Below are 21,964 nucleotides of genomic sequence, written 5' to 3' on the forward strand. Positions count from 1 at the left end.
TCATGAGGCTAAGGATTGTGGGCGCTTACCTTTCATAAGGCTAAGGATTGCGGGCGCTTACCTTTCATAAGGCTAAGGATTGCGGGCGCTTACCTTTTATGAGGCTAAGGATTGCGGGCGCTTACCTTTTATGAGGCTAAGGATTGCGGGCGCTTACCTTTCATAAGGCTAAGGATTGCGGGCGCTTACCTTTTATGAGGCTAAGGATTGCGGGCGCTTACCTTTTATGAGGCTAAGGATTGCGGGCGCTTACCTTTCATAAGGCTAAGGATTGCGGACGCTTACCTCTCATGAGGCTAAGGATTGCGGGCGCTTGCCTTTCATAAGGCTAAGGATTGCGGGCGCTTACCTTTCATGAGGCTAAGGATTGCGGGCGCTTACCTTTCATAAGGCTAAGGATTGCTGGCGTTTACCTTTCATAAGGCTAAGGATTGCTGGCGTTTACCTTTTATGAGGCTAAGGATTGCGGGCGCTTACCTTTCATGAGGCTAAGGATTGCGGGCGCTTACCTTTCATAAGGCTAAGGATTGCAGACGCTTACCTTTCATAAGGGTAAGGATTGCAGGCGCTTACCTTTCATAAGGGTAAGGATTGCGGGCGCTTACCTTTCATAAGGCTAAGGATTGCGGGCGCTTACCTTTCATAAGGCTCAGGATTGCGGGCGCTTACCTCTCATAAGCCTAAGAGGCTAAGGATTGCGGGCGCTTACCTTTCATGAGGCTAAGGATTGTGGGCGCTTACCTTTCATAAGGCTAAGGATTGCAGGCGCTTACCTTTTATGAGGCTAAGGATTGCGGGCGCTTACCTTTTATGAGGCTAAGGATTGCGGGCGCTTACCTTTTATGAGGCTAAGGATTGCGGGCGCTTACCTTTCATAAGGCTAAGGATTGCGGACGCTTACCTCTCATGAGGCTAAGGATTGCGGGCGCTTGCCTTTCATAAGGCTAAGGATTGCGGGCGCTTACCTTTCATGAGGCTAAGGATTGCGGGCGCTTACCTTTCATAAGGCTAAGGATTGCTGGCGTTTACCTTTCATGAGGCTAAGGATTGCGGGCGCTTACCTTTCATGAGGCTAAGGATTGCGGGCGCTTACCTCTCATGAGGCTAAGGATTGCGGGCGCTTACCTTTCATGAGGCTAAGGATTGCGGGCGCTTACCTTTCATGAGGCTATGGATTGCGGGCGCTTACCTCTCATGAGGCAAAGGATTGCGGGCGCTTGCCTTTCATAAGGCTAAGGATTGCGGGCACTTTCCCTTCATGAGGCTAAGGATTGCGGGCATTTACCTTTCATAAGGCTAAAGATTGCGGGCGCTTACCTTTCATGAGGATAAGGATTGCGGGCACTTACCTTTCATAAGGCTAAAGATTGCGGGCGCTTACCTTTCATGAGGCTAAGGATTGCGGGCGCTTACATTTCATGAGGCAAAGGATTGTGGGCGCTTACCGGGCGCTTACCTTTCATAAGGCTAAGAGGCTAAGGATTGCGGGCGCTTACCCTTCATGAGGCTAAGAGGCTAAGGATTGCGGGCGCTTACCTGTCATAAGGCTAAGGTTTGTGGGCGCTTACATTTCATGAGGCAAAGGATTACGGGCACTTACCGGGCGCTTACCTTTCATAAGGCTAAGGATTGCAGGCGCTTACCCTTCATGAGGCTAAGGATTGCGGGCACTTACCTTTCATAAGGCTAAAGATTGTGGGCGCTTACCCTTCATGAGGCTAAGGATTGCGGGCGCTTACCTTTCATGAGGCTAAGGATTGCGGGCGCTTACCTTTCATAAGGCTAAGGATTCTGGGCGCTTACCTTTCATGAGGCTAAGGATTCCGGGCGCTTACCTTTCATAAGGCTAAGGATTGCAGGCGCTTACCTCTCATAAGGCTAAGAGGCTAAGGATTGCGGGTGCTTACCTTTCATGAGGCTAAGGATTGCGGGCACTTACCTTTCATAAGGCTAAGGATTGCGTGCGCTTACCTTTCATGAGGCTAAGGATTGCAGACGCTTACCTTTCATAAGGCTAAGGATTGCGGGCGCTTACCTTTCATAAGGCTAAGGATTGCGGACGCTTACCTTTCATGAGGATAAGGATTGCGGGCGCTTACCTTTCATAAGGCTCAGGATTGCGGGCGCTTACCTCTCATAAGGCTAAGAGGCTAAGGATTGCGGGCGCTTACCTTTCATGAGGCTAAGGATTGCGGGTGCTTACCTTTCATAAGGCTAAGGATTGTGGGCGCTTACCTCTCATAAGGCTAAGAGGCTAAGGATTGCGGACGCTTACCTTTCATGAGGCTAAGGATTGCTGGCGCTTACCTTTCATGAGGCTAAGGATTGCGGGTGCTTACCTTTCATAAGGGTAAGGATTGCGGACGCTTACCTTTCATAAGGCTAAGGATTGCGGGCGCTTACCTTTCATAAGGCTAAGGATTGCGGGCGCTTACCTCTCATAAGGCTAAGAGGCTACGGATTTGGGGCGCTTACCTTTCATGAGGCTAAGGATTGCGGGCGCTTACCTTTAATGAGGCTAAGGATTGTGGGCGCTTACCTCTCATGAGGCTAAGGATTGCGGGTGCTTACATTTCATGAGGCAAAGGATTGTTGGCGCTTACCTTTCATGAGGCTAAGAGGCTAAGGATTGCGGGCGCTTACCTTTCATGAGGCTAAGAGGCTAAGGATTGCGGGCGCTTACCTGTCATAAGGCTAAAGATTGCGGGCGCTTACATTTCATGAGGCAAAGGATTGCGGGCGCTTACCGGGCGCTTACCTTTCATGAGGCTAAGGATTGCAGGCGCTTACCTTTCATGAGGCTAAGGATTGCAGGCGCTTACCCTTCATGAGGCTAAGGATTGCGGGCACTTACCTTTCATAAGGCTAAGGATTGCGGGTGCTTACCTTTCATGAGGCTAAGTATTGCGGGCGTTTACCTTTCATGAGGCTAAGGATTGCGGGCGCTTACCTTTCATAAGGCTAAGGATTGCGGGCGCTTACCTTTCATGAGGCTAAGGATTGCGGGCACTTTCCCTTCATGAGGCTAAGGATTGCGGGCATTTACCTTTCATGAGGCTAAGGATTGCGGGAGCTTACCTTTCATAAGGCTAAGGATTGCGGGCGATTACCTTTCATGAGGCTAAGGATTGCGGGCACTTTCCCTTCATGAGGCTAAGGATTGCGGGCATTTACCTTTCATAAGGCTAAAGATTGCGGGCGCTTACCTTTCATGAGGCTAAGGATTGCGGGCGCTTACCCTTCATGAGGCTAAGAGGCTAAGGATTGCGGGCGCTTACCTGTCATAAGGCTAAGGTTTGTGGGCGCTTACATTTCATGAGGCAAAGGATTACGGGCGCTTACCGGGCGCTTACCTTTCATAAGGCTAAGGATTGCAGGCGCTTACCCTTCATGAGGCTAAGGATTGCGGGCGCTTACCTTTCATAAGGCTAAGGATTGCGGACGCTTACCTTTCATGAGGCTAAGGATTGCGGGCGCTTACCTTTCATGAGGCTAAGGATTGCGGGGGCTTACCGGGCGCTTACCTTTCATAAGACTAAGGATTGCGGGCGCTTACCCTTCATGAGGCTAAGGATTGCGGGCGCTTACCTTTCATGAGGCTAAGGATTGCAGGCGCTTACCTTTCATAAGGCTAAGGATTCCGGGCGCTTACCTTTCATGAGGCTAAGGATTCCGGGCGCTTACCTTTCATAAGGCTAAGGATTGCAGGCGCTTACCTCTAATAAGGCTAAGAGGCTAAGGATTGCGGGTGCTTACCTGTCATGAGGCTAAGGATTGCGGGCGCTTACCTTTCATAAGGCTAAGGATTGCGGGCGCTTACCTTTCATGAGGCTAAGGATTGCGGACGCTTACCTTTCATAAGGCTAAGGATTGCGGGCGCTTACCTTTCATACGGCTAAGGATTGCGGACGCTTACCTTTCATGAGGCTAAGGATTGGGGGCGCTTACCTTTCATAAGGCTAAGGATTGCGGGCGCTTACCTTTCATAAGGCTAAGGATTGCAGGCGCTTACCTCTCATAAGGCTAAGAGGCTAAGGATTGCGGGCGCTTACCTTTCATGAGGCTAAGGATTGCGGGTGCTTACCTTTCATAAGGCTAAGGATTGTGGGCGCTTACCTCTCATAAGGCTAAGAGGCTAAGGATTGCGGACGCTTACCTTTCATGAGGCTAAGGATTGCTGGCGCTTACCTTTCATGAGGCTAAGGATTGCGGGTGCTTACCTTTCATAAGGGTAAGGATTGCGGACGCTTACCTTTCATAAGGCTAAGGATTGCGGGCGCTTACCTTTCATAAGGCTAAGGATTGCAGACGCTTACCTTTCATAAGGCTAAGGATTGCGGGCGCTTACCTTTCATAAGGCTAAGGATTGCGGACGCTTACCTTTCATGAGGATAAGGATTGCGGGCGCTTACCTTTCATAAGGCTAAGGTTTGCGGGCGCTTACATTTCATGAGGCTAAGGATTGCGGGCGCTTACCTTTCATAAGGCTAAGGATTGCGGGCACTTACCTTTCATAAGGCTAAAGATTGCGGGCACTTACCTTTCATGAGGCTAAGGATTGCGGGCGCTTACCCTTCATGAGGCTAAGGATTGCGGGCGCTTACCCTTCATGAGGCTAAGGATTGCGGGCGCTTACCCTTCATGAGGCTAAGGATTGCGGGCGCTTACCTTTCATAAGGCTAAGGATTGCAGGCGCTTACCTCTCATAAGGCTAAGAGGCTAAGGATTGCGGACGCTTACCTTTCATGAGGCTAAGGATTGCTGGCGCTTACCTTTCATGAGGCTAAGGATTGCGGGTGCTTACCTTTCATAAGGGTAAGGATTGCGGACGCTTACCTTTCATAAGGCTAAGGATTGCGGGCGCTTACCTTTCATAAGGCTAAGGATTGCAGGCGCTTACCTCTCATAAGCCTAAGAGGCTAAGGATTGCGGGTGCTTACCTTTCATGAGGCTAAGGATTGTGGGCGCTTACCTTTCATAAGGCTAAGGATTGCGGGCGCTTACCTTTCATAAGGCTAAGGATTGCGGGCGCTTACCTTTTATGAGGCTAAGGATTGCGGGCGCTTACCTTTCATAAGGCTAAGGATTCCGGGCGCTTACCTTTCATAAGGCTAAGGATTGCGGACGCTTACCTCTCATGAGGCTAAGGATTGCGGGCGCTTGCCTTTCATAAGGCTAAGGATTGCGGGCGCTTACCTTTCATGAGGCTAAGGATTGCGGGCGCTTACCTTTCATAAGGCTAAGGATTGCTGGCGTTTACCTTTCATAAGGCTAAGGATTGCTGGCGTTTACCTTTTATGAGGCTAAGGATTGCGGGCGCTTACCTTTTATGAGGCTAAGGATTGCGGGCGCTTACCTTTTATGAGGCTAAGGATTGCGGGCGCTTACCTTTCATAAGGCTAAGGATTGCGGGCGCTTACCTTTCATGAGGCTAAGGATTGCGGGCGCTTACCTTTTATGAGGCTAAGGATTGCGGGCGCTTACCTTTTATGAGGCTAAGGATTGCAGGCGCTTACCTCTCATGAGGCTAAGGATTGCGGGCGCTTGCCTTTCATAAGGCTAAGGATTGCGGGCGCTTACCTTTCATGAGGCTAAGGATTGCGGGCGCTTACCTTTCATAAGGCTAAGGATTGCTGGCGTTTACCTTTCATAAGGCTAAGGATTGCAGACGCTTACCTTTCATAAGGGTAAGGATTGCAGGCGCTTACCTTTCATAAGGGTAAGGATTGCGGGCGCTTACCTTTCATAAGGCTAAGGATTGCGGGCGCTTACCTTTCATAAGGCTCAGGATTGCGGGCGCTTACCTCTCATAAGCCTAAGAGGCTAAGGATTGCGGGCGCTTACCTTTCATGAGGCTAAGGATTGTGGGCGCTTACCTTTCATAAGGCTAAGGATTGCAGGCGCTTACCTTTTATGAGGCTAAGGATTGCGGGCGCTTACCTTTTATGAGGCTAAGGATTGCGGGCGCTTACCTTTTATGAGGCTAAGGATTGCGGGCGCTTACCTTTCATAAGGCTAAGGATTGCGGACGCTTACCTCTCATGAGGCTAAGGATTGCGGGCGCTTGCCTTTCATAAGGCTAAGGATTGCGGGCGCTTACCTTTCATGAGGCTAAGGATTGCGGGCGCTTACCTTTCATAAGGCTAAGGATTGCTGGCGTTTACCTTTCATGAGGCTAAGGATTGCGGGCGCTTACCTTTCATGAGGCTAAGGATTGCGGGCGCTTACCTCTCATGAGGCTAAGGATTGCGGGCTCTTACCTTTCATGAGACTAAGGATTGCGGGAGCTTACCTTTCATGAGGCTAAGGATTGCGGGCGCTTACCTTTCATGAGGCTAAGGATTGCGGGCGCTTACCTTTCATGAGGCTATGGATTGCGGGCGCTTACCTTTCATGAGGCAAAGGATTGCGGGCGCTTGCCTTTCATAAGGCTAAGGATTGCGGGCTCTTACCTTTCATGAGACTAAGGATTGCGGGAGCTTACCTTTCATGAGGCTAAGGATTGCGGGCGCTTACCTTTCATGAGGCTAAGGATTGCGGGCGCTTACCTTTCATAAGGCTAAAGATTGCGGGCGCTTACCTTTCATGAGGATAAGGATTGCGGGCACTTACCTTTCATAAGGCTAAAGATTGCGGGCGCTTACCTTTCATGAGGCTAAGGATTGCGGGCGCTTACATTTCATGAGGCAAAGGATTGTGGGCGCTTACCGGGCGCTTACCTTTCATAAGGCTAAGAGGCTAAGGATTGCGGGCGCTTACCCTTCATGAGGCTAAGAGGCTAAGGATTGCGGGCGCTTACCTGTCATAAGGCTAAGGTTTGTGGGCGCTTACATTTCATGAGGCAAAGGATTACGGGCACTTACCGGGCGCTTACCTTTCATAAGGCTAAGGATTGCAGGCGCTTACCCTTCATGAGGCTAAGGATTGGGGGCACTTACCTTTCATAAGGCTAAAGATTGTGGGCGCTTACCCTTCATGAGGCTAAGGATTGCGGGCGCTTACCTTTCATGAGGCTAAGGATTGCGGGCGCTTACCTTTCATAAGGCTAAGGATTCCGGGCGCTTACCTTTCATGAGGCTAAGGATTCCGGGCGCTTACCTTTCATAAGGCTAAGGATTGCAGGCGCTTACCTCTCATAAGGCTAAGAGGCTAAGGATTGCGGGTGCTTACCTTTCATGAGGCTAAGGATTGCGGGCACTTACCTTTCATAAGGCTAAGGATTGCGGGCGCTTACCTTTCATGAGGCTAAGGATTGCAGACGCTTACCTTTCATAAGGCTAAGGATTGCGGGCGCTTACCTTTCATAAGGCTAAGGATTGCGGACGCTTACCTTTCATGAGGATAAGGATTGCGGGCGCTTACCTTTCATAAGGCTCAGGATTGCAGGCGCTTACCTCTCATAAGGCTAAGAGGCTAAGGATTGCGGGCGCTTACCTTTCATGAGGCTAAGGATTGCGGGTGCTTACCTTTCATAAGGCTAAGGATTGTGGGCGCTTACCTCTCATAAGGCTAAGAGGCTAAGGATTGCGGACGCTTACCTTTCATGAGGCTAAGGATTGCTGGCGCTTACCTTTCATGAGGCTAAGGATTGCGGGTGCTTACCTTTCATAAGGGTAAGGATTGCGGACGCTTACCTTTCATAAGGCTAAGGATTGCGGGCGCTTACCTTTCATAAGGCTAAGGATTGCGGGCGCTTACCTCTCATAAGGCTAAGAGGCTACGGATTTGGGGCGCTTACCTTTCATGAGGCTAAGGATTGCGGGCGCTTACCTTTCATGAGGCTAAGGATTGTGGGCGCTTACCTCTCATGAGGCTAAGGATTGCGGGTGCTTACATTTCATGAGGCAAAGGATTGTTGGCGCTTACCTTTCATGAGGCTAAGAGGCTAAGGATTGCGGGCGCTTACCTTTCATGAGGCTAAGAGGCTAAGGATTGCGGGCGCTTACCTGTCATAAGGCTAAAGATTGCGGGCGCTTACATTTCATGAGGCAAAGGATTGCGGGCGCTTACCGGGCGCTTACCTTTCATGAGGCTAAGGATTGCAGGCGCTTACCTTTCATGAGGCTAAGGATTGCAGGCGCTTACCCTTCATGAGGCTAAGGATTGCGGGCACTTACCTTTCATAAGGCTAAGGATTGCGGGTGCTTACCTTTCATGAGGCTAAGTATTGCGGGCGCTTACCTTTCATGAGGCTAAGGATTGCGGGCGCTTACCTTTCATAAGGCTAAGGATTGCGGGCGCTTACCTTTCATGAGGCTAAGGATTGCGGGCACTTTCCCTTCATGAGGCTAAGGATTGCGGGCATTTACCTTTCATGAGGCTAAGGATTGCGGGAGCTTACCTTTCATAAGGCTAAGGATTGCGGGCGATTACCTTTCATGAGGCTAAGGATTGCGGGCACTTTCCCTTCATGAGGCTAAGGATTGCGGGCATTTACCTTTCATAAGGCTAAAGATTGCGGGCGCTTACCTTTCATGAGGCTAAGGATTGCGGGCGCTTACCCTTCATGAGGCTAAGAGGCTAAGGATTGCGGGCGCTTACCTGTCATAAGGCTAAGGTTTGCGGGCGCTTACATTTCATGAGGCAAAGGATTACGGGCGCTTACCGGGCGCTTACCTTTCATAAGGCTAAGGATTGCAGGCGCTTACCCTTCATGAGGCTAAGGATTGCGGGCACTTACCTTTCATAAGGCTAAAGATTGTGGGCGCTTACCCTTCATGAGGCTAAGGATTGCGGGCGCTTACCTTTCATAAGGCTAAGGATTGCGGACGCTTACCTTTCATGAGGCTAAGGATTGCGGGCGCTTACCTTTCATGAGGCTAAGGATTGCGGGGGCTTACCGGGCGCTTACCTTTCATAAGACTAAGGATTGCGGGCGCTTACCCTTCATGAGGCTAAGGATTGCGGGCGCTTACCTTTCATGAGGCTAAGGATTGCGGGCGCTTACCATTCATGAGGCTATGGATTGCAGGCGCTTACCTTTCATAAGGCTAAGGATTCCGGGCGCTTACCTTTCATGAGGCTAAGGATTCCGGGCGCTTACCTTTCATAAGGCTAAGGATTGCAGGCGCTTACCTCTAATAAGGCTAAGAGGCTAAGGATTGCGGGTGCTTACCTGTCATGAGGCTAAGGATTGCGGGCGCTTACCTTTCATAAGGCTAAGGATTGCGGGCGCTTACCTTTCATGAGGCTAAGGATTGCGGACGCTTACCTTTCATAAGGCTAAGGATTGCGGGCGCTTACCTTTCATACGGCTAAGGATTGCGGACGCTTACCTTTCATGAGGCTAAGGATTGGGGGCGCTTACCTTTCATAAGGCTAAGGATTGCGGGCGCTTACCTTTCATAAGGCTAAGGATTGCAGGCGCTTACCTCTCATAAGGCTAAGAGGCTAAGGATTGCGGGCGCTTACCTTTCATGAGGCTAAGGATTGCGGGTGCTTACCTTTCATAAGGCTAAGGATTGTGGGCGCTTACCTCTCATAAGGCTAAGAGGCTAAGGATTGCGGACGCTTACCTTTCATGAGGCTAAGGATTGCTGGCGCTTACCTTTCATGAGGCTAAGGATTGCGGGTGCTTACCTTTCATAAGGGTAAGGATTGCGGACGCTTACCTTTCATAAGGCTAAGGATTGCGGGCGCTTACCTTTCATAAGGCTAAGGATTGCAGACGCTTACCTTTCATAAGGCTAAGGATTGCGGGCGCTTACCTTTCATAAGGCTAAGGATTGCGGACGCTTACCTTTCATGAGGATAAGGATTGCGGGCGCTTACCTTTCATAAGGCTAAGGTTTGCGGGCGCTTACATTTCATGAGGCAAAGGATTGCGGGCGCTTACCTTTCATAAGGCTAAGGATTGCGGGCACTTACCTTTCATAAGGCTAAAGATTGCGGGCACTTACCTTTCATGAGGCTAAGGATTGCGGGCGCTTACCCTTCATGAGGCTAAGGATTGCGGGCGCTTACCCTTCATGAGGCTAAGGATTGCGGGCGCTTACCCTTCATGAGGCTAAGGATTGCGGGCGCTTACCTTTCATAAGGCTAAGGATTGCAGGCGCTTACCTCTCATAAGGCTAAGAGGCTAAGGATTGCGGACGCTTACCTTTCATGAGGCTAAGGATTGCTGGCGCTTACCTTTCATGAGGCTAAGGATTGCGGGTGCTTACCTTTCATAAGGGTAAGTATTGCGGACGCTTACCTTTCATAAGGCTAAGGATTGCGGGCGCTTACCTTTCATAAGGCTAAGGATTGCAGGCGCTTACCTCTCATAAGCCTAAGAGGCTAAGGATTGCGGGTGCTTACCTTTCATGAGGCTAAGGATTGTGGGCGCTTACCTTTCATAAGGCTAAGGATTGCGGGCGCTTACCTTTCATAAGGCTAAGGATTGCGGGCGCTTACCTTTTATGAGGCTAAGGATTGCGGGCGCTTACCTTTCATAAGGCTAAGGATTCCGGGCGCTTACCTTTCATAAGGCTAAGGATTGCGGACGCTTACCTCTCATGAGGCTAAGGATTGCGGGCGCTTGCCTTTCATAAGGCTAAGGATTGCGGGCGCTTACCTTTCATGAGGCTAAGGATTGCGGGCGCTTACCTTTCATAAGGCTAAGGATTGCTGGCGTTTACCTTTCATAAGGCTAAGGATTGCTGGCGTTTACCTTTTATGAGGCTAAGGATTGCGGGCGCTTACCTTTTATGAGGCTAAGGATTGCGGGCGCTTACCTTTTATGAGGCTAAGGATTGCGGGCGCTTACCTTTCATAAGGCTAAGGATTGCGGGCGCTTACCTTTCATAAGGCTAAGGATTGCGGGCGCTTGCCTTTCATAAGGCTAAGGATTGCGGGCGCTTACCTTTCATGAGGCTAAGGATTGCGGGCGCTTACCTTTCATAAGGCTAAGGATTGCTGGCGTTTACCTTTCATAAGGCTAAGGATTGCAGACGCTTACCTTTCATAAGGGTAAGGATTGCAGGCGCTTACCTTTCATAAGGGTAAGGATTGCGGGCGCTTACCTTTCATAAGGCTAAGGATTGCGGGCGCTTACCTTTCATAAGGCTCAGGATTGCGGGCGCTTACCTCTCATAAGCCTAAGAGGCTAAGGATTGCGGGCGCTTACCTTTCATGAGGCTAAGGATTGTGGGCGCTTACCTTTCATAAGGCTAAGGATTGCAGGCGCTTACCTTTTATGAGGCTAAGGATTGCGGGCGCTTACCTTTTATGAGGCTAAGGATTGCGGGCGCTTACCTTTTATGAGGCTAAGGATTGCGGGCGCTTACCTTTCATAAGGCTAAGGATTGCGGACGCTTACCTTTCATAAGGCTAAGGATTGCGGGCGCTTGCCTTTCATAAGGCTAAGGATTGCGGGCGCTTACCTTTCATGAGGCTAAGGATTGCGGGCGCTTACCTTTCATAAGGCTAAGGATTGCTGGCGTTTACCTTTCATGAGGCTAAGGATTGCGGGCGCTTACCTTTCATGAGGCTAAGGATTGCGGGCGCTTACCTCTCATGAGGCTAAGGATTGCGGGCTCTTACCTTTCATGAGACTAAGGATTGCGGGAGCTTACCTTTCATGAGGCTAAGGATTGCGGGCGCTTACCTTTCATGAGGCTAAGGATTGCGGGCGCTTACCTTTCATGAGGCTATGGATTGCGGGCGCTTACCTTTCATGAGGCAAAGGATTGCGGGCGCTTGCCTTTCATAAGGCTAAGGATTGCGGGCTCTTACCTTTCATGAGACTAAGGATTGCGGGAGCTTACCTTTCATGAGGCTAAGGATTGCGGGCGCTTACCTTTCATGAGGCTAAGGATTGCGGGCGCTTACCTTTCATAAGGCTAAGGATTGCGGGCGCTTACCTCTCATAAGGCTAAGAGGCTAAGGATTGCGGGCACTTACCTTGTTTTGAAGTAATTATGCGGCGTGCGGCGCTTAGGGTTGCGTCGGCTGGCTGCACTGAGTTTCGCTAGGCAAAGAGTTACCCCATAGGGATAGCAGGGGTTCAACAAGGTTATCATTTAATGGTAAATTTGGCAGCACGAGGAGGATAATAACGGGTACGAGTGACTTGGAATGGGTGCCGGTGTTTCTGCCATTTGATATGCCCACAATGCTAGCTGCGTTGAGCCTAATGGAACGGGCCGCTACGGTCGGCGCAGAAAATAGGAACGCAGAGGCTGCGTTATACTCCGTCGTGAAATAAGCAAGGGGGTGGTCGGCGGCCGACAGGGGGAAGCGTGCCAAGAGACAGCGTGGGTATTGGGGGAGCGAAGTTCGGAATATGGGCACGAAAGACAGCGGGTGGTTGATGGTCTCGGCAACCGGCAAGGTGGAAGGCGTAACGGGCATTGTGGCGTGGGGTTAAACTCAGTGCCTTGCTTGAAAGAAACAGGTTATAGAAGGGGGTGGGGGAGGAGGTGCCTTTACAGGCCCAAAGGGAGACATTTGGATAAGAGTGTCTCCTGTTCGATGGGGGAGGTAATGGGGTTATGGTCCTCATCACTGTAGAGTTTTGGTGTTAGGACGCGGGGCCATTGGCCATGCGTACCAAAGCTGCAAGGTGACGCGAGGAGGGGATTATTCAGCAGGAATGGGTAGCAGGCCCAGCTCAGCCTTTCATCCGACCGATGGCCATGATCAAGTAGCACTGGTGAAGGCACACCGGGTAGGCAGCAAGCAATATACGTGTTGGGATAGCACTACTGGGAAGGTCGGGGGAGCTTGGCGTTCTTAAAGGAATAATAGAGAGGAAGGATGTTTAGTTGAAGGGGGATGTCCCGGGCCACCCCGGCAGGACTAGGCCCTCCTGCAGCCCAGGAGCACTCCGGCAAGGGCAGGCAAGCCGCAAAGGAGTCGGCTGGGGCAGCTTGGGACCACATGGCTGGTAAAAAGCTGGAAGTTGGAGCCTCCCTTTGAAGCTTAACGGCGAGGGGGCCTTCAGCAAACGAAGAATGAAAGGTCAGCTGGCTCCCGGCTGAGATGGCGCGCCCCAGCACGATGGCCCCTATAAAGGGGTGAGCAGACCGAAGGTCTTGCTGGGGCGAGTTAGCCTGATGGGGAAAGGTGTGGTCTGATGGAAGGGGAAAGAAGGGATAGTAAGGTCTCCGGTCAGGAACGACACTCCCCCGGCAGTATAGCTCCTGCAAAGACAGGCAAAAAACCAGGATTTGGTGGGGGGGCTTTAGCCAGGGACGTCATTTGGGGGTCGCCAGAGGTCGCAACTGCGACCTCTGAGGTCTCCCTTGCGACCTCTGTGGTCTCCCTTGCGACCTCTGTTAAAAAAAAAGAAATAAAAAAAAAAACTTTTTTTTTTTTTTTTTTTTTTTTTCGTTTTTTGTAATGCAAGGTCCTGGAGTGGCTGGCTCTCATGTTCAGGCCCTTTAAAAAAAAAATAATAATAAGACAAACAAGAACAGGAGTGCCACAAGTCTAACACTTTCAGCACTGACCCTAAATAAGAAAGAATAGGAAACCAAATAATGTGTCTTTCTGGAATTCTGTACAATAATTGCTAAACTCATTAAAGGTTTATTTCAGGCACACTTCAGGGGGTGAGTCACTGATTTAGTCTGTTCTTAAACGCCTCAACTCAGCCTTTAATCCTTCTGAGGTAGATAAATGAGTACCAAGACAGGTTGGGTGATATTGGGTGTATATTTTTTCTATATAAAGCGCTTAAGTGTAAGTGCTAAATAGTAACACATCATTATCATTTGGTCATGGACGTCTGCTTGCATTCATAGTAATTTGGTAATATGGGCCTATACACACTGACCTTAACGCTACATATGGCAATCCATTCTTGCATGAAATGTACATCACATTATAGTGATATCGTAACCATATTTTTCGTACTGTACAATGCTGTGATGTCACTTCCTGTTTTGGCAACGGGTGAAAGGTTCGTGTTCCATCGCTTCCCGCGATATCACTTCGGGGTGGGGTCAAATGATATCAGTTCCTGTGATGTCATCAGGGGTCAAGGGTCGTGTGATGTCACTTCCGCTACCCCTGGCATTTTGGTGAAATGACGTCCCTGGCTTTAGCGTAATATGAGGTTGAGAAGAGCATTTCAAGGTTGAAGTAGGATAAACGAGGGCACCTCTCAGTTACGGTACCCGGGAGCCTGGTTCAGCTCAGTTCATGGCAAGTACGGATGGGCGCAGAAGGCCATGTGCTACAAAGCCACTGGAATTAGGAAGCAGGAAAGGGTGGAGCCACAGTAACCCACCTGTGGCGTGACGGTGTTAGGGTGACCAGTGACAAGAGACAGACTGCGAATGAGCCATTGCTAAGCCAGAAGGGTCTTCGCTCTTTCGGACCAGCACCTCCCAAACGGCGGGGGTCTGCGGTAGCAATGAGGGGTCAGCTTCCCGCCAACAAACGGCGCTCCCTCAACCCACGAACCCCTTCAGGGGCCGGCAGGTCTCAGACACGAAGGGCTGCGGGAGTTGTTCCTATTATGGACTTTGGGAAAAAGGGGGGAAGCAGGTTTTGGATACGGAGCAGTCGCGGCACCTTCCGAGCTATTTTCACAATTGTTTGCTGTGCTTATTATGTGTGAAAATAAATCTGCGGCCTTTTTATGCCAAAAAGAAAACATGTCTCATTCTGCACCTTACTGGTGGGGAAAGGAAGGGGCAAGGGTGATGTAAGTTGGCGTAACAAATGTCTGCAAGTCGGCCCTTGATGTGTCCCATTAGGGCCCGTGCGGATTAGAATTGCCAGCATGCAACTAATACTGTTATATGTATATAGCGCCCTGTTCCTCTGTAACGCCCCTGCCATCCCCCGTCCTCCCCCGCCCCACCCCTGCACCGTCTCATGCTGGAGGTGAGCATGAGATGGTGCGGGGGTGGGGGAGGGATGCGCTATATGCATTATAAGTGTTTGCACTCGGCTGCAGCAGGGGGCGCGCCGCAGATTAGGACAGAGGACTGATGCCACGGTAGCAGGCCTGCCAAGCCCCCAGGGCTTCAGGTGCGGTGAGACGTCGGGGTGAGTGAGGGGTCTGACAAGGGGCGTGGCTTAAGAACTAGTGGCTGCGACTTCAGGGACAGGCAGCTTATGCAAAGTCAGATGCCTGGGTTGGCATGGAAACACACCTGTCACACGTTGCCTGTGAGCTCCTGTGACCAATACATGTCCTTTTCCACAAACACTCTGCAAAACTCTGCTTGCACACGTGTGCCATGCTGAAGGCTGTGTGGGCGGTGGACCCCCTGCGCAGAGCAGGTGCCAGGCACGGGGGTCTTGCAAACGGTCAAATGATAGTTCCACTAATATAACGTACACACGTCATTCTCTTCACCTGCCGAGGCCCCTATCATTTCGCATCTTACCTATGTGTACCTGTCCGCTTGATACAGGCCCCCTCCCTCCTCAGTCTGTAGACACGCACGCATTCTGCCTGTAGCTAATGTGCGTGACCTTGCACCTCTCTAGTGTACTGTGCACGTTCCGTAAGTAGCGCCTAGATGCCGCTGGGTTCTGTGTGCTGAAATAAATGCAACATGCAATAAATAAAGCCGCCGCTTGCTGTCGTGCGCGTGAAGTGGCTGGGGCTGTTTGTTGCCGTGCTAGAGCTGGAAACACAGCACCCCTGCCGCGGCCGGGGGGCCCTGGGGGGCGGCAGCCTGGGAGAACTGTGCAAGCAACATTCACAGCTCGCTTTCCCATCGCACTACAAGGCTGGGAGGGGCAGGGCAGGAGCTGGGAGCGGCAGGGAGCGCGTCCCTTCCAAAACCTGTTTTGCAAGTTATTTAATTTTGCGGAGGCAGCCCGCAGCCGTTGCCCTCGTTAATCTGGGTGGGTGGGTGGGGATGGCCAAGAGCGCACAGCAACAGGGCGGCGGAGAGCGCAGACCCCCGCCTCCCACCCCCAGTAGGCAGACTTGGCGCATGATGCGCTGATCGTCGGCATCTGTTGGGTGGGGGGGGGGGCACTGAAAGGGAGATGAAGCGTCTCTCCTTCCCGCCAAGTACACGAACACGCTTCGCATCTACACCACGAAGCGCCTTGTGCGTTCCAATTCTGGCTGGGGCAGCAAGTAGCTTAAGTGGGCCCTGGCATCGCCCCGGCTCACTGCCATTTCATGGGACTCGGCCCACTTAAAGCCCTGCAATCCCCCAGAACTCGTGGTGGTTTCCTGCAACAAAAGTTGGTATCTCGCACTCTCAATTGACTGTAACCCCCTCCTGGAGAAGGGGGGTCCCCGATACTGATACCCATCAGGGCTCTGCAAACTACCCACTGCCACTAGGTACTGACTGTCACCCCCTGTATACTGCCACCCGCACAAAGTGCCCACACACACTGTCACACCTCTGTGTTCTCAGGCCTAAAACTGTGCAGTGCCTAGAAGTACCCGCGCTGTCGGCTAGGGTGCCACAGCATCGGGGTGAAGTATGTTTGCTTCATTGCCCGGTTTCATGGGTATAAACCCGGATTTCCTCTCATGGAGACGGGTCACACAATCACTCCCTTGGGACCGACCTCCGTCCCCAGTTTTCGACCAATCGGGTGCAGGCTCGGATGCTGGAGGAGGCAGGCTCGGCAGCCAATCAGCTGGCGGCTGCAGACCGGTCAGGCTGGTTTCCTAGAGCTGGGCTGCTAACTCTCAGCCAATGAGAGCAGTGACTGTACTACTACTTGCAAGTGTTGCAAAGGGAGGGCATCACACCGGTGGAGTGGAGTGGAGTGTGTGCCTGGGCGTGGTGGCTCGTGTGCTCCGGGACCAATGCCCTCGGTGAATTGGGCTTGGGGCAAGAGGTGCCAGGACGGGTGGCAGCGGACGCACGCCTTTTCCAGCGCCTGGAACTTCTTCAATGTAAAGGGTAAGGCAGCGCTTCCCGCTCCCCGCATAATACAGCGCTAAGTTTGGCCACGAGCTTCCTCTTCGTGTGTAGCGCGTTAACGCTGCCCTTTTAGCATTCACCCGACCCTGTGTTTAGTCCCCAGGATTAACTGCATGCAAAGCTTGTCCCGAAACGATTCGAATGTGAAACTGCTTTGCACGCATGGAATAACGTTTGTTCAAAGTATTCACGCGACGCCGTTTCTGGCTCAGCCTTTCATCCTCACTGTACAGCGATAACTCCCGAAACACAAGGATTGCACTAAAAGTGGATGTTCGGTGCCCAGAAGGCGCTGCGTGGCTGGGGCCAATGCGGGCGAATGTTGGCTGTGCCAGACGCAGCATTTTATCATTTTTACTGGGATTAAGCAGGTGCCCGAGATGGCCACTGTTCAGCGGGGAGCCCATACAATGGGCTACTGAGCCTGAAAAGCCAGTAGGGCCGGGGCTGAGTCGGCCACACCCTCTCAGCTTTTCATCATGGTGGGGGCGATTAAATGAGAGCTTTTAATTGGATACCAGTACCACCCAAATGCCCAAGCAAGGTTTGAGTGCCTGGCCCAGTCTTTCATCTATAGGAGGCCGATGAAATGCGTGCGTGTGACGTAGATAATGAATGTCTTATCACAGGTGAAGGAACCTCGAGAGGCACTATACGGTGGCCTGTGAGGCCGGGGGAGCAGACTGTGTTCTCCCCCAAGGGTACATGTTTCCAGTCATAGGATTGCAGTTGGTACGTTAAGTTAGGGAATAATTGTCTGTGTTCAAGTAGCTCTGGGCTGGTACAGCATTTCACCTCATGGGGCCAAGGCAGGCCCGTGCATGGCTGAGCCAGGCTTAGCGGGGTATCATGTTTAGGGAGAATTCCTGCCTCTGGATGAGTTAATGTAACCGCCTCGTGACCACAGTAGGGCTGGGGTGAAGTCAGCCGCTTGCTTTCAGCTTTTCATCATGGGGGAGGGGTTGATGAAATGAGAACGTTTCATGAAGGTGACGAGGGGGAGAGCAGCGAGTGGAGGAGGCACCCCGATAACCGGGGCAGGGGCCTTACTCCTTTTCGCGCTCTTACCCCTCCCCCCCCGGGAGGAGGGCGAAAGAGCGAAGGAAAAGGGCGCCAAGAGCCCCCGAAAGCCCGCGAAGGGGAACAATGAAAGAGGGCGTGGCTTGGCGCTTAAGTACGACGGGCGCCCGGCTGGGGAGCACTTGCAGCTCATCCAGCAGCCGGGCGTCCGCCAAGAGAGGAGGATTTCGTTTCGTTTCGTTTCGTTGGTGGGGAGAGAACTTCGTTGGAGCGACCATCGTTGAGCGGGAGCCTTCTTATCTGCAGGCGCGCGGTGCTTGGAGGCGGCTTCGACGGAGAGCGGAGGTCCCCGAGGCGTGCTTCCACCGAGACGGCAGCGCCTGGGAAAAAGCGGCGGCAGAAGCAGCGGCACCGACGAAGGTGGGCCGACATCCTGAGGCAGCGGAGAAGGTCCGGAAGAAGGCGGGGCCATCCATCGGGCCGAAAGCCAGCGGAGAGCGACGGAGAGCACCCGGCTGGAGAAGAGGGACGTTGCCTTCGGCGGCAGAAGGTGCAGAAGCAGGCGGGGCCATCCATCGGGCCGAAAGCCAGCGGAGAGCGACGGAGAGCACCCGGCTGGAGAAGAGGGACGTTGCCTTCGGCGGCAGAAGGTGCAGAAGCAGGCGGGGCCATCCATCGGGCCGAAAGCCAGCGGAGAGCGACGGAGAGCACCCGGCTGGAGAAGAGGGACGTTGCCTTCGGCGGCAGAAGGTGCGGAAGCAGGCGGGGCCATCCATCGGGCCGAAAGCCAGCGGAGAGCGACGGAGAGCACCCGGCTGGAGAAGAGGGACGTTACCCTCGGCGGCAGAAGGTGCGGAAGCAGGCGGGGCCATCCATCGGGCCGAAAGCCAGCGGAGAGCGACGGAGAGCACCCGGCTGGAGAAGAGGGACGTTACCCTCGGCGGCAGAAGGTGCGGAAGCAGGCGGGGCCATCCATCGGGCCGTAAGCCAGCAGAGAGCTGCACGCTCGCAGCCGGCGGGAGGCGAGGGACGTTGCCTTCGTAACGCAATAGGCAGCGCGTCAGTCTCATAATCTGAAGGTCACGAGTTCGAGCCTCAAGGAGGGCACAAGTTTGCCAAGGCAGGCAACAGGAGCGCTAACCCCACAGCAGGGGGACATTCAAGTATTACGGCTCCCGGCGGCAGGGCATTTCAGGGGCAATATTAAGCAGTCACGTGCCCAATATTAAGCAATCCGTGGCCCAAACGAAAAGTACTTGGCCTGGCAAGGCAGGTGACTCGAGTTCTAATCCCACAGTAGGTGGGTCATTCATTATTGGCAAGGTCGGTGCTTAAAGGGAAAAGATGCAGATGCAAGGAAAAAGTCAAGAGGACCAGCAGAAAGAAGAGCTGGAGGCTTTTTTAATGATGGCAAGAAGAGCAGGGGACAAGTATGGCACCAACTGGATGCAGTTAATGGCAACACAGATGGGAGCTGAGGTGGCGGGGCGCAGCCAGAGGGCAGGGTCACCACTCTTGTTCCCACCTACACCCATTGATGAGGCATGGGTGGAAGTGCATTCGCAAGAAGAGAAAGAGCCGGACATCGAGGAGCTCGAGGACGAGGTTGAGCCGGTCACCAAAAGAAAACGAGTGATGACCAAGAAAGCGAGGGACAGCCAGCAGCAAGCGGCGGCAGCACAGAAAAGAAAAACCAACCCCAAGGGAAAGGGGAGGGCGCAGGAGGTTGTGGCCATCCCGGCACCTGTCCCTGCTGAGGCTCCAAGACCAGTGGGAGGTCCACGCAGCACACCTGTAGCCACACCGGCGGTAGCAGCGGAGGAGCCAACCACCTTGGAGATGGTGAAAGGTATGTTCAAAGAATGCATGGAAGCTTGGGTGACGGGTGCAAATTGTCAGTTGCCTGTTAATAAGAATGCTTTGAACATAGGGGGTAAAGGAATACAAAGGGAGAATGGGAACACGGAGCAACTTGGCTCGGGGACGAGTCAGCCAATGACAGGTGCAGGACAGCCAGTAGCGGGGGGGAACCCGGTGCAGATGGCGACACAGGGGGCAAACACCATTTACACGCCACAAATTGGGGGGACACCTTGGTGGGGGGCACAGGCCTCCGCACAGGTACAGGGGCAGGAACTGGCCAGTAGCAACACAATATACGGGAGGCCCATGCCAGGGTTTGCACCGGCCAGAGTGGCGATCAATGCATTGGCATGGCATATCCCGTTGGCATACAAAGAGAGAGTTTGGAGGAAGGAATTTATGGACATTATGGAATTATTGGGGATGGCCCCCTCGGGACAAGGCTTCAGCGAACCCACAGAGAGGGAAAGGGAGAAGAAGGAGAGGGAGAGGCCAAAGATAGAACTCAACATACATACTTGGTTGAGGGCGTTCAGGGTTTATGCCACGATCATGTTAGAAAAATTCCCACAAGATGGCGTGGCAATGATGGCTTATGAGCAGTATATTCACGAGCAATACTTGAAGCATGGGGGGGATACATGGAGCAACTACGACAAAGGTTTTAGACTTAAGATGCAGGTATGGCCGGGAATGACATGGGATGAAGTAGACGTGGGGGGCCGCATAGATACGAAATCAGTCCCAGACAGGCCAGTGGAGGAGAGCGTTGCAAGGGAAAAAACTGCGCATAGCAGGGGCAGGGGGTCATATGTGAAAGGGAGGGGGTCCTTTCGTGGGAACTCCTCTTGGACCAACCGGCCCAGTTACCAAGGGGAGTTGCCAGAATGTTGGTTGTTTGCCGAAGGGAGGTGCACGTATGGTAATGCGTGTAGGTTCAAACACACAAAGTCAGCAAGCACGGGGAGACACAGCCCCTACAGCCGAGAGGGCAAGGCAAGGGGCAGCGCGAAGGGCAAAGAGAAAAGCAAACATGAGTGAGACAGAGCTGCCCACACCCATACGCTTACAGGCCATGATTCCTTTTTTGAATGCATACAGCGAGAGGGGTGACGCAAAACTGTTATGGGAGGGTTTCAGGTGGGGATTTAAGATTCCCTTCCAGGGGCAGTTAGGAACTAAGGAGGCTTGCAATTTAAAATCAGCGCTAGCCATGCCTGAAATATTGGCGCAAAAAGTGGGGAAAGAGGTACAATTGGGGAGGGTGGCGGGCCCCTTCCGCACCCCCCCACTGGGAAACCTGGTTGTTTCACCATTGGGCTTGGTACCTAAAAAGGATAAGGGGCAGTACAGACTGATCCAACATTTGTCCTTCCCTGAAGGGGAGTCGGTGAACGATGGCATTTCAGGGGAAGACTGCAGGGTGCATTATGCAACATTTGAAGACGCAGTGGACTTGGTAAAGGCAGCGGGGGTGGGGGCCCTCATGGGGAAGGCGGATATTGAATCAGCCTTCCGGTTGCTACCAATCCACAAAGACAGCCATCATTTGCTGGGGTTCAAGGTGTTGCAGGATTACTTCTACGACAAATGTTTACCGATGGGGTGTGCAATTTCATGTGCGTATTTTGAAAGGTTTAGCAGATTCCTGGAATTTGCAGTCAGGCGTAGAAGCAAGGTTGGGGGGATGGTGCATTACCTTGATGATTTCATGTTTGTGGGGGGCCGAGGGACCCAGGATTGCAAGAACCTCATGGCGGTATTTCAGGGGTTAATGAAAGAATTTGGAGTACCTCTGGCAGAGGAAAAAACGATGGGTCCGGTGACATCACTTGTGTTTTTGGGGATTGAAATTGATTCTGTAGCGGGGGTGTGCAGGCTCCCGGTTGACAAGGTACGGAGGTTGAAGGAAGTGATTGCGGGATTGTTGGGCAAGGAGAAAGCCACTTTGAAAGAGCTCCAGTCCTTAGCAGGCAGTTTGAATTTTGCAGGCAAAGTGATCCCTCCTGGTAAAGCATTCGCTAGAAGCATAGAGTTGAAGACAGTGGGCTTGAAGCACGCAGGCCAACACGTGCGCCTAGGGAGAGAAGTGAAGAAAGATCTAGAAATGTGGGGCACCTTCCTGGAGCATTTTAACGGGGTATTGTTGTGGAAGGAACCCCTGGGGAGGGGAGAGGGACCAAACCTGATTACCGATTCATCAGGGGCCCTAGGTTTTGGTGCAATCTTGGGCTCTAGGT

The 21,964-nt window shown here is 52.4% G+C and overlaps 1 protein-coding gene across 6 annotated transcripts in view; it reads left to right on the forward strand.

Annotated features, from left to right (window-relative positions):
* The window catches only part of LOC138489434 (zinc finger protein 135-like), a 176,645-nt gene that overhangs the window by 76,404 nt on the left and 78,277 nt on the right, over window positions 1-21,964 (forward strand). The window contains exon 1 of one of the 6 annotated variants that reach the window (XM_069617155.1): window positions 16,642-16,820. The exons of the other annotated variants lie outside the window; for them this stretch is intronic. The gene's annotated coding sequence lies outside the window, so the exon portion shown is untranslated. Of the gene's footprint in view, window positions 1-16,641; window positions 16,821-21,964 lie in introns of those variants that run through there. 6 annotated transcript variants of the gene reach the window in all.

Source organism: Ambystoma mexicanum, chromosome 9 (genome assembly GCF_040938575.1).
Source record: "Ambystoma mexicanum isolate Mex_15411 chromosome 9, UKY_AmexF1_1, whole genome shotgun sequence".
Taxonomy (NCBI): Eukaryota; Metazoa; Chordata; class Amphibia; order Caudata; family Ambystomatidae; genus Ambystoma; species Ambystoma mexicanum.